Source organism: Canis aureus, chromosome 9, assembly GCF_053574225.1.
Source record: "Canis aureus isolate CA01 chromosome 9, VMU_Caureus_v.1.0, whole genome shotgun sequence".
Lineage (NCBI taxonomy): Eukaryota > Metazoa > Chordata > Mammalia > Carnivora > Canidae > Canis > Canis aureus.
In genome coordinates this window covers 20447491-20460514 of record NC_135619.1, presented here as the reverse complement: position 1 = coordinate 20460514, position 13024 = coordinate 20447491, and the positions used below count along the sequence as shown (strand labels likewise).

The 13024-nt window shown below is 38.2% G+C and overlaps 1 long non-coding RNA gene across 6 annotated transcripts in view; it reads left to right on the top strand.

Annotated features, from left to right (window-relative positions):
• The window catches only part of LOC144320492 (uncharacterized), a 404605-nt gene that overhangs the window by 10094 nt on the left and 381487 nt on the right, over positions 1-13024 (top strand). For all 6 annotated transcript variants that reach the window (XR_013386064.1, XR_013386063.1, XR_013386067.1 and 3 more), the window contains exon 2: positions 85-238. This is a non-coding gene — a long non-coding RNA (uncharacterized LOC144320492). The remainder of the gene's footprint in view (positions 1-84; positions 239-13024) is intronic.

Genomic DNA, 13024 nt, shown 5'->3' with positions numbered 1-13024 from the left:
TTTAAATAAAAACAAATGTAAAAAAATAAGTAAAACTGGTTTCTGGAGTTCTCAGGTTATTTTTTTGTTCTTGTCATTTTTCAGCTTTTTAACAGGGGATAGAACTTGCAGAAGTCATTTTGTGACCTTGAGGAAGAAAGTCATACACCAAGAAAGGCAGAGCAAAAACTCAGAATGACTGGAGTTCTTGCTGACATACCAGCTCTGGAGAGATTTCCCCCTAGAGAAGAGGCGTGAAGTGAGTCAATGCCCCTCAGATGACTGAAGCATCTTGGAATGAATGCAGTTTTAACTAACAAATTCCTCAGGTGTCTCCTAGTTGCATTTGACAGGTGCTCGGAAGAGGGTACACTGACTTAATTCCATGAAATGACTCTAATGGTGGATATATTGCTGAGAAACTTTGTTAGGCTAGTTGTCCTTCACCCTTCATCTTGTAGCTGACTCCTGAAGGACTGAACTAACCCTCTATCTGTACAGACCCTGTGATTGCCTGTTAACAGAGCTGCATTTCTGTGCTAATCCTAGCTAATGAAACAAGAAGTCAGTTGAAAATTGTACAAAAAAGAAAACAATAGACTTTTTTCACACACACAAAATCTTCCTGTGTATTTAAGCAATGCTTTTTACTGAGATATTTAACTAAGTCTATAGAAAGTCCAGTCCTTTGCAGTTAATGACATTAAAATTAAGTGTTCCCTTTTATGACATTTATTTGATGTCAGTGGATCTGTTTCATCAGTGTTTTCTTCGCACTGCCTAGTATTAAGTCACCATTGTGTTCCACGTGACTTGTGCTCCTAGATTTGTACTGTGGCACTGTTGCTTTTTGTGGGAAATGATAGCTCTTGCCTTGAAACCACATATGACAAAGGCTTTTCTTAAAGTATTTCTCTTTTTTGCTTATAAGGCCACAAAACTGTCCAAATCTAGCCTCTGTTGGTTCCACTTATTCATTATTTTTGGGAATGATCTGTTTTCTGACAAGGATGCACATTAATCTTAGGCAAGTGAAGCTTTTAGTATCTGGGCATCTTAACTCTTTAATCATTTAATCAAATGGTTGGGAAGAATATTGATTACACCTTTTAGCCTGGAGAAAATTAGGACTCCGTCATGGTTTTGGGTGGTATTTCTCTTAGAATTGTCTTCCATGCTGCATTTTCAGTGCTTTCATTATTCACTATTCTATTTCTCATTCTTAAGGTAGACAGATTTGATATATATTTTATTAGACTAGAATGAGACTCAAGTAACTCTGAATTTCTAATTATTGTGAAATTTTTTTATTACCTCATATGATCCTTTTTTTTCTACAGAGTAATTGCCCTAAGTTGTCAAAACTATTGATTCTTTATTAGTATTCCTATTTAACCTTAAATTATGTGTATCATTTCTTGTTCTCTGACAGAAAATTATTCCCCTTGTACAAACTTTGTTCAGCTTGCATTTAACTCGCTCTCTCTCTCTCTCTCTCTTTTTTTTTTGTTCCTGCCTTCTGTACAAGTTAGTGTAGAGCTATTGGAAAGAACATAATGAGCTATACTCTGTTTCAATTAGAGATTGTTTAATGTGTTATCCGTCTCTACTTTGACAAATTTCTTGCTTGTACAACATGGAATTATTATTACACAAGTGTATAATATGTAATTTTCATATATTTGGAAACTTAATTTTAATATTATGCAGAAATCTCAAGGTAGCTCCATTTAGCATTAAGACTTTTATTGAATGAATCTCTTTTACCTAATAACAAAAGTCTAATGTTTCCTATTTGTCATTTTAAAAAAGTCTCAGAAACAAATTGATGGCTTTTTGTGTGCGTTTTGTATTAAGGACATTTCAGAACTGCTCCTGAAATCCTTATCTTTTCAAGTTTTGTTAATGCTTTAATTTTAATCTTCTTCACGGAGCATCACAGTGGACAAGTCTCTGAGCACTAAGAAAGAATTAACAATTTACATTTGTTTAACCCATTTTGAGCACTAATGCCTTTTGTGTGTGTGTGTGTGTATGTGTGCGCGCGCGCTATGGCTATGCTATTTTAAGCTCAATTTTTCATACAACTCATTAATACTTATCAATAATAGATCTTTTAAAATAACACATTTTAATTACAAATGCAGCATACAGTTAAAATGCAAACAAAATGAAGAAAAATAAAATACATCTTTAATTCTACTGCTCAGAGATAATGGTAAATTTATTGTATTTTCTTTTAATGTAATATATTAACATAAGTAATACACATATATGTTATATATATTATACATTATATATATAAAGAATACACAGATTTTCACAAAGATAAGATCATGGATTCTTCATATTTAAGCAAACGTATATATCTTTTTGACCATTCTTTTTTAAAACTATCATTAGATAGGAATTAAAACTATCATTTCTTAAACCGCTGCGCCACCCAGGGATCCCAAAACTATCATTTCTTTAATAAAAAATACATGTTTAATGTAGAGAAATGAAGAAATAATGGGAAAATATACAGAGACACATTTTGTTTTTTTTTTTCAATGAGCATATATTAGTAGAGACACATTTTGATGTCATTTTATTCTATATCTCTCTGAGCTTTTAAAAGTCAGTAGATGTATATATATATATATATATATAATGATATGTATGTTTTTATAAACAATATCATCTTTTAGATTCTGTTTTATACATGCATTTTCAGTAAGTTGTATCTACACCTTTTATGTCTTTAGAGATCTAAATCATAATTCTTGAAAATATTTAATTAATTAATTAATTTTAAAGAGAGTATATGAGCATGGGGCAGGAGCAGAAAGGGAAGAAGTGGGTGGGGAGAGAATCTCAAGCAGACTCTGCTGAATGAAGACTCTGATCTCAGGATCCTGAGATCATGACCTGAGCCAAACTGAGTCAGATGCTTAACTGACTGAGCCACCCTGAGCATACGTATTTCAACACTTATTCAATTTCTGCATGGTAAATTGTAAGGCTTTTGATGGAGAGTGTCAAATTATTCTTAGAAAGGTTATACGAGCTGAAACCTGATTGATTACACACACTCCATGTGTTTACATAACATCACTCGATTTTTTTGGGGCACAGTACCTTTGACTGGTTGCAATGGAAACCAGAAAGTGGTATGGGTTCAGTATAGCTTGGTTTCAAATCTTGATTCTGTCACTCACTAGCTGTGTAACACAAGCATGTTTTGAAGTTCTTTAGGTTTCCATTTCCTCATCTGTAAAATACAGAGAATAACAATACCCACCTCATAAGGCTATTCTGAGGATTAAATGAGATAGGTATAAATGCACTTAGAACTATCTTTGGCACATAAAAATCAGTAAACAAATACTGGCTATTTTATTACTTATATAGTTAAAATGATGTGGTGACATGTTGGTCTGATGTCATCTTGCTGGTTTGTATATTGTCCCCTTAATTTATTTATAGACCAAGATTTTTTTTTGTTTGATTCTTATCATCTTAAAAAATCATACTATATATCTATTTTGTTTTCAGATCTTGTAACAGCCCAAAACAATAAAATTCTGACTTAAGATATGAAATATAACACTGCTGTAAGGACTAATCCTGAATACCGTATAGAATGAGCTCCTGAGATTAAACATCTTCAGCAAAGCTAATTAATTTAGAGAGAGAAGAGCAGCTGGAGAGCATATCCTTTGTAAAATTTTAACAGCCATACAATGCTTTATTTGCAAAGCATAACTATGAACTCTAGGATCTAACCCCATCATTCTATTTTTTTTTTAATTTTTTTTTTAAGTTTTTATTTATTTATGATAGTCACACAGAGAGAAAGAGAGGCAGAGACACAGGCAGAGGGAGAAGCAGGCTCCATGCACCAGGAGCCCGATGTGGGATTCGATCCCGGGTCTCCAGGATCGCGCCCTGGGCCAAAGGCAGGCGCCAAACCGCTGCGCCACCCAGGGATCCCTAACCCCATCATTCTAAATATACAGCTGCACATTTTTGAATAACATGATATAGTTGAGGATTGCTGAGAAATAGTCATTGGTAGACTGAACAGGCACAGATGTTGGTGCAGGTAGGGTGACTTTTTTTTTTAAGGTTTTATTTTTTTATTCATGATAGACAGAGAGAGAGAGAGAGAGAGAGGCAGAGACATAGGCAGAGAGAGAAGCAGGCTTCCTGCAGTAAGCCCAATGTGAAACTTGATCCTAGGACCCTAAGATCATGACTTGAACCAAAGGGACACTCTCAACAATTGAGCCACCAAGGCACGACCTGGGGTGACTGTTTTTATAGCAGATGCAAAACCGAGTCTTAGTTGAAAATATCAAAAAGAAGCAAAGAATAGTCCATTCTTGGGTGCAATATTGGCAGTATAATATTTGGTTTTGCAAGTGCCAGTCCACTCTGCAAGAGTGCCCTGTTATCAGGAGTGCTGCTTTGATGTGGACGAAATGGGATACTTCAGAGAAAAGCAGTCATGAGAACTGAAGTCCTATCAGTCAAGGAAGAGTAGAAGGATCCTGGGGTGTTCAGCTTAGAGAACAGATTTATGGGAGTTACACGAACAGACTTAAAACAGTTGAGGGATGAGACTTGCCCTATTTCCTTGGATGGTAGCTAGACAAATGGACAGAGTTACAAAGAGGCAGATTCTAGTGATTCAGATTCTATTAGCACTATTTTTTTTTTAAAAAAGATTTTATTTATTATTCATGAGAGACACACAGAGAAAGGCAGAGACACAGGCAGAGGGAGAAGCAGGCTCCATGCAGGGATCCCGATGTGGGACTCGATCCCAATACTCTGGGATCTTGCCCTGAGCAGAAGGCAGAAGCTCAACTGCTGAGCCACCCGGGTGTCCCTCTGTTAGCTCTATTACTGTAAATGGCTTTAAATATTATTTGAACAGAGCCACGCAAGCTATGGTGTGTGTGTGTTTGTGCATGTATTTAAAGTTTATTCTTCTAAAGAGGTAATATATTCAAGAGTTCTGAGGTATTTGTGGGTTTGGTAAATTGGGAGCCTGTTTTTCATAATTTGTGAACTGATCAATTTTCTCATTTGAACACAATCTCTTATTTTTTGAAACACAGATATTTCCTTCCTCCTCTTTTTCTCCTTCCTTCCTCCCTTCCTTCCTTCCTTCCTCCTTCTCTCTCTCCTTCCCTCCCTCCCTCTCTTTCTTCCCTCCTTTCCTTTCCCCTTCCCTTCTTTCCTGCCCTCCTTTCTTCCAACAGCTTTAGGGGGGATTCAGAGAGCTTATAACGACACTGTGACTGCTAAAGCTAATACAAATGGTCCGATGGAACCCACCAGGTGGACCCTGGGGTGGGATGGGAGAATCTGCTGTCAATACTTCTTAAGCACACAATGCTTTTTTAAAAGACCGTTTACCAACATTACTTATTACCAGCATGTCCTAGGGAGACTAAAGAAAGAGTTCTGCCTCAGACTGCACCTATTTGCTTAGGCAAGCCCAACACCTAAGCATAATGTCTTCAGAAAGTAGACACTCAAAAATATTTAATGCTGAGAAGGATGGGGAGAAATAGAGTGGTCATAAATGCTTATTCTTTTTTTTAAAAAAAGGTTTTATTTGTTTATTCATGAGAGACACACAGAGAGAGGCAGAGATGTAGGCAGAAGGATAAGCAGGCTCCCTGTGAGGAGCCTGATGCGGGACTCGATCCCAGGACCCTGGGATCATGACCTGAGCTAGAGGCAGATGCTCAACTGCTGCGCCATCCAGGCATCCCAATACTTTAATATTCTTATCTAAAATAAGATTTTTTTTCACTTCACAATATTATTTTATCATGTAATTTTCAAAAGTGATGGAATGAAATAATGAGATTATCTATTACTATGAAAGGAGTTGGAGTATCAAAAATGTAAATGCCCAGGCTCCATTATGTTCATCACTGATCAACTGCAGGATGGAGAAAATGTGGTTTACAGTGTCTCAACTCCAAGAGAGACACTTGTATATCTCAGAGAAGAGTATACAAGGGTTGATTTGGAGCCAAGAGACACATAACTTCACAACTGGTATAATTGGAAGCCATAATTTAGAGTTTCCCAACAGACACAATTGTTCAGTTTTCTCCAATGAATGAATTTAGAAGGCAGATGGTTATATTGGTCCAGAGTTGCAAGTTTGATAGATAGGTATGATAGAAAACAGAGGGCAAGGGAGTTGAAAATTCTGGTGAGAGAGTAATTAAAATTATTCACTGGATAACATAGGTTCTAGATAGATTGAAAAAAAAAAGTAGAAAGGGGCCAGGTGGGGGATTATAGACTGAGAGAAAAACTGAAAGGATCAGAGCAGAAATACTAGGAATGAGGTATTTGTGGAGGGAAGACTTTTTGTGGTTGTGTTTGCAAAATGGAATTCTGGTTGTTAAATAGTTTTCTGAGGGTAGAGAAAGGTTGATAAGAGACCTTTCAGCAGTATCTTTAATGGACCTTAAGTGTCATACATTTAAGTAATGATTGCCAAGTATTTAAATGTATTTAGAAAGAAATATATACTATTTTGTTATATATATAACAACTATATATAAAATATATAAATATAAATATATATATATTTTAGAGAGAGACAGAGGATAGAGGGGCAGAGAGAGAGGGAGAGAGAATCTCAAGTAGGCTCCATTCTGGGCTCTTTCTCATGATCCTGAGATCATGACCTGAGTTGTAATTGAGTGGGACATTTAACTGGCTAAGCCACCCAAGATACCCCTATACTTTTACTTTAAATTGATAGTGTGGTTCAACCAATAAATTAAAAACATTACTTTGTGTTTGATTTTAGGATTAAAAAGATATTTAAATATAGATTAATTTTTAAAAGTTTGAATGAATATTAAACCTTTAGAAGAATTGTAAGAATAGAACAAATAACCTTTTCCCCCTACCATCCCAAGAGCAAGCTGCATCATGATGCCCTATAACATTGTTTAGAGGCATCTGAAATAGAAGAAAATGTGTGCATTTAAAAAAAATCTGATGTTTGGAGTTCTTGCATTTTGTGTTTTAAGTAAAAAGCAATTGCTTTATTTTGTATCTTTTTTTGTGTTTTGTTTGCATGTGATGAGATAGAAAAATTTCTGCCTGCCATTTTGTAAGCCCTTCTCTGTAATGCCTTATGAATATGGATGACCTTTTTTCCCAGTGAATTAGAAAGCCAAATTTAATGTAATTGTCACTCTATTTTATCTTCATAACTTTACTTTCACAGTATTGGAGACATCTTGAGGTCCTATATAAGAACTTTTATCAGATGAATGCAATTTAGAATTCTGAAAAAGATGACTATGAGGTGAAATTTGAGAATTATCATTACTTTTATGCTCCTATTTAAATTGAGTATTAATGCCGATGCTCCTTAGATTGCCCGAACTTATTTTTTATTTTATGTTATAGTTTAAGATTTTATTTATTCATGAGAGAAACAGAGAGAGGCAAAGACATAGGCAGAGGGAGAAGCAGGCTCCCTGCAGGGAGCCTGATGTGAGACTCGATCCCAGGACCCTGGGATTACCACCCCAGTCAAAGGCAGATGCTCAACCACTGAGCCACCCAGGTGCCCCTATTTTTAATTTTTAAAAAATATTTTGCTTATTCATTTGAAAGGGAGGGAGAGAGCACAGAGAGGAGGAGCAGAGGGAGAGGAAGAAGCAGGCTCCTCACTGAGCCCGAGTACAGGGCTCAATCCCAGGACCCTGAGATCATGACCTGAGCTGAACCCAGGTGCCGCTAAACTTCCTGAATTTAACCAATAGTCCATTATGATGTGGATCAAACAGTTGACTAATAAAAATAAAAGTCCTTTACAACTGTTTAGTGGCCATGTGCACTCTGGCAGCTGGCTGTGTTCAGCTGTGTGGGAAACTGGGTATGGTGCTCTTTGGATCTTCACTTGTACTTGAATCATACTTGGAGGTCCCTCAAAATGCTGTCTGAGAGTAGAAATGTTAATTACTCTTTATTAATTTTTTAAAAAGTCAAAATTGAAACATGCCTCTATCGCCTATAAGCCCCTGAATACCTTTTCAGAAGTATCAGGGATTCACTTTCATTTTTAGTTTTTCTTTCAGAAGGAAGTCATGGAAACTGCTTACATCTGAAAACATAGCTTAATTTTGATCACCTTCAAGATGAAAACACTTTGATTAAAATGTTTCAATAAAAACTATTTTAAAAAAGTGATTTTAAATTAGGCTTTAATTTTCCTGTTATATAGTAAGCCACATAAATCAGAAAGGGCCAATATTTTGGGCTTTAGGGACAGCCAGGTTCTGAATCTATGGGGAACATGCCTTAGTCTTGGGATTAGTTATGGTGCGCATCCTGGCTTTTAATAGTAATAGGGTGATTTGATGGTTATCCAATTTCAAATGAAAGTGACTTTTGAATTCTACCCAGTGAGCTGATCAATCTGAGAAGGGCTCAGCAATCAGGAGAAAAGGCAGATTTCATACTTTGTCCAGAGTGCCTTTTGGGCTTTGTTTTAAGAACCATGTGCAAAAACTAGTCCATTTAGTAGTGTCAGTCCAATTAGAAAACTCAGGGAAAGGCTGATCTCAGCTTAAAAATCAGCCAAGCCAATTGTTGAGTTCAAAGACAGTGAGATAAAAAAGAGCTAATTATGAAACCGAGTCTTATGGATTTAATAATTAATTATAAACAACAGAATGAACTTTAATTAAAAAGGTATAGAATTTTGCAGATCAATATTAAAAATGCAAAATTAGCCTATTTTTTAAATAATAAAAATCAACAATAGATCTATTATGTGCCAAATATTATTCTAGGTTTCTTGCATATATTATTTACTCTGAATTTTATGATAGTTTCTCAAGAAAGCATTGGCTTTACCATTTTACAGATAAAGAAACTGAGGCTAAATTCAGGCAAGATGGTGGAGGAGTAGGGTCCCCAAGTCACCTGTCCCCACCAACTTACTTAGATCACTTTCAAATCATCCTGAAAACCTATGAATTCGGCCTGGGATTTAACGAGAGAAAAGTTGGAATAGTTGGAATGCTACAGAGAGGAGATTGCACTTCTAACGAGGGAGGAAGGCGGAAAAAAATAAAAAAGAATCCAGTGCAGGAGGGGCCCCGCGAGGAGCCGGGCTAAGGCCTAGGGGTGAGAGGCTCTGGACAGGAAAGCCCAGCCTTGGAAAAGCGGGAATTTTAAAAATCTGCACTGGAGTCTTCCGGATGGAAGGGCGCTCAGCAGGGAACTCGGGCAGAACCGCAGGAGGGACAGTGAAGCCCCCAAGTTTCCTGGGTCACCAACAGAGGAGGTGCACCTGGGGGAGAGCGCGGCGCACACCGTAGGCGGATCTCGGTAACGGGCTGGAGCACGTACCTGGCGGGGCCTCGGGGAGAAGCCGCTGGGTCAGGCGGGGGCTCCGGGCGAGGGGGCTGTGCCCTGCTGCCTTCGGGAGCTGCACCCTAGGGAGCGTGATTCCAGCAGCGCAGGCCCCGGAGCCCAGGGCGCGGGGGGACACAGCCCAGGATCCTGCGCTCCCCCCCGGAACAGGTGGAGGCTAGGAGGGCACAGGACAGTGGGGACACCGAGCTGTGCAGATCAGCGCCCCCCGGCCCCCGGAGCATCCAGGCCACAGCAGACTAGGAGCTGCGGTAGTTACTGGGGGAGCTGACTCCAGGGCTGGAGAGCTGGCCACTGCCAGTGTTGTTCCTCCTGGTGTCACCCTGTGCCTGGGAGGGGCGGGGCCGCCAGGGAACAGGGGCCTCATGGGGTCAACAGCTCCCACTGAGCCTAGCACCGGGGGGGGGGGGGCGGGGCAGCTCCCCCAGGTGCACACACCTGGGAGTCAGCACAGCAGGCCCCTCCCCCAGAAGACCAGCTGGAAGGACAGGGGAAGAGCAAGTTCTTCAGCGCTGGAAAACTCCAGGGGAAGCTGAGGGATTTACAGTATCTAGAACCAGAGGGTACCCCTCCTTTTTTCTTTTTTCCTTTTTCCAGTACAACTTCTTTTTGTATCAGACTATAAATTTCCTTTTTTTTTCTCTTTTCCCACCTTAACTAAAATATTTTACTACCTCTTCATTTTTAAGTTTCTTCCTTTTTGACTTTCATATTTTTACAATTACAGGTCTTAGATATATTTTCCACTTCTAGAGTCCCTTTAACATACTCAACTTAATTTTGGGAGATATTTGATATTTTTGTTTTGTTTTGTGTTTTTTGTTTTCTCTGTCTCATTTTGTTCTACAATGGCAGAAGTTAATGCCTTCTAAAACATGACCATAATGTACCCAGAACCAGGTGGTATACTGTGCTGGTTCATTCTGTGAGATTCCTCATTCCAATTCTGCCCCCCTCTTTTATCTCATTTATGTTTTGGTGGTCAATGTTGAGGCTCTCTACAAGCATTTCTAACTTATATAAATTTGGGACTGAGCATCTTCTAACATACAGAACTTAATATACTTATAACCAAGAGGATCACCCTCTAGAACCCCTCAGGTAGACTACAATCTCCCTCCACAACAACTTCATCACCACCACTATCTTCCAGTCCCCTCCCTTTTTTTCTTCTTCTCCTTTTCTTCTTCTTTTTTCTTTTTTCCTCTCTATTTCTGCTTTTTTCTCTTCTTGGGATTCTTGGCCTTTTATTTTTACTACTTTGTTTTAAAATTTGTTTTTCACTTTAGTGGTCCTTTTGTTTTGTTTTGTTCTGATCTTTGTTTTCAATTTCTGGTCTCTGACCTCATCAGAATCATCTAGGGTGAAATTGCCTTAGGTTGTGGTTGATATTCTTGACTCAGCCCGCTCATACAGCCACTCTACACTGAGCAAAATGACTAGAAGGAAGAACTCACCACAAAAGAAAGAATCATAAGGAGTACTCTCTGTCACAGGGTTACAGAATTTGGATTACAATTTGATGTCAGAAAGCCAATTCAGAAGCACAATTATAAAGCTACTAGTAGCTTTGGAAAAAAGCATAAAGGATTCAAGAGACTTCATGCCTGCAGAATTTAAATCTAATCAGGCCCAAATTAAAAATCAATTAAATGAGTTGCAATCCAAACTGGAGGTTGTAACGATGAGGGTTAATGAGGTGGAATAAAGAGTGAGCAACATAGAAGACAAGTTGATGGCAAGGAAGGAAGCTGAGGAAAAAAGAGAAAAACCATTAAAAGACCATGAGGTAAGGTTAAGGGGAAAAAATTATAGCATCAGAAGGAAATATCTACGTATAATTGGGATTCCAGAGAAGGCCGGAGGGCCAGAGGGCCAGAAAGCATATTTGAACAAATCATAGCTGAGAACTTCTCTAATTTGGGGAAGGAAACAGGCATTCAGATTCAAGAGATAGAGAGGTTCCTCCCACCCCAGTCGATAAAAACCATGCAACACCTCGACATTTAATAGTGAAACTTGCAAATTCCAAAGATAAAGAGAAAATCCTTAAAGCAGCGAGAGACAAGAGATTCCTAACTTATATGGGGAGAAATCTTAGATTAGCAGAAGACATCTCTGCAGAGACCTGGCAGGCCAGAAAGGGCTGGCAGGATATATTCTGGGCCCTAAATGAGAAGATATGCATGAAACTAGAACTCAATCTAGTTGAGAAGAAATTTGGAAGCAACTCAAACACTTGGAAGTTAAAGAACACCCTGCTAAAAGATGAAAGGGTCAATCAGGAAATTAGAGAAGAATTAAAAAGATTCATGGAAACTAATGAAAATGAAGATACAACCATTCAAAATCTTTGGGATACAGCGAAAGCAGTCCTGAGAAGGAAATACATCCCAATATAAGCATCCCTCAAAAAAACTGGAAAAAACTCAAATACACAAGCTAACCTTGCACCAAAAGGAACTGGAGAAAGAACAGCAAATAAAGCCTACACCCAGCAGAAGAGAGATAATAGATTCAAGCAGAACTCAATGAAATAGAGACCAGAAAAACTGTAGAATGGGTTAACAAAACCAGGAACTGATTCTTCGAAAGAATTAATAAGATAGATAAACCATTAGCCAGCATTATTAAAAACAAACAGACTCTAATTAATAAAATCATGAATGAAAGAGGAGAGAGCACAACCAATACCAAGGAAATAGAAACGATTTTAAAAACGTATTATGAGCAGCTATATGCCAATATATTAAGCAATCTAGAGGAAATAGATGTATTTCTGGAAAACCACAAATTACCAAAACCTGAACAGGCCAATAACCAGGGAGGAGGTTGAAGCAGTCATCAGAAACCTCCCAAGATGCAAAAGTCCTGGGTCAAATGGCTTCCCAGGGGAATTCTATCAAATGTTTAAAGAAGAAACCATACCTATTCTACTAAAGCTCTTTTGAAGCATAGAAATGGAGGGAATACTTCCAAACTCGTTCTACGAAGCCAGCATCACCTTAATTCCAAAACCAGACAAAGACCCCACAAAAAAGGAGAATTATAGACCAATATCCTTGATGAACACAGATGCAAAAATTCTCAACAAGATACTAGCCAATAGGATCCAACAGAGCAATAAAAGGATTATTCACCATGACCAAATGGGATTTCTCCCTGATATGCAATGATGGTTTCACACTCATAAAACAATCAACGTGATAGATCATATCAACAAGAGAAAAAAAACAAGAACCATATGATCCTCTCAATAGATGCAGACAAAGCATTTGACAAAATATAGCATCCATTCCTGATTAAAACTCTTCAAAGTGTAGGGGTAGAGGGAACATTCCTCAATATTTTAAAAGCTATTTATGAAAAGCCCACAGCAAATATCATTCTCAATGTGGAAACACTGGGAGCCTTTCCTCTAAGATCAGGAACACGACAGAGATGTCCACTCTCACCACTACTATTCAACATAGTCCTAGAAGTCCTAGCCTCAGCAATCAGGCAACAAAAAGAAATAAAAGGCATTCAAATGGGCAAAGAAGAAGTCAAACTCTCCCTCTTCACAGACGATATGATACTGTACATAGAAAACCCAAGAGACTCCACCCTAAGATTGCTAGAACTC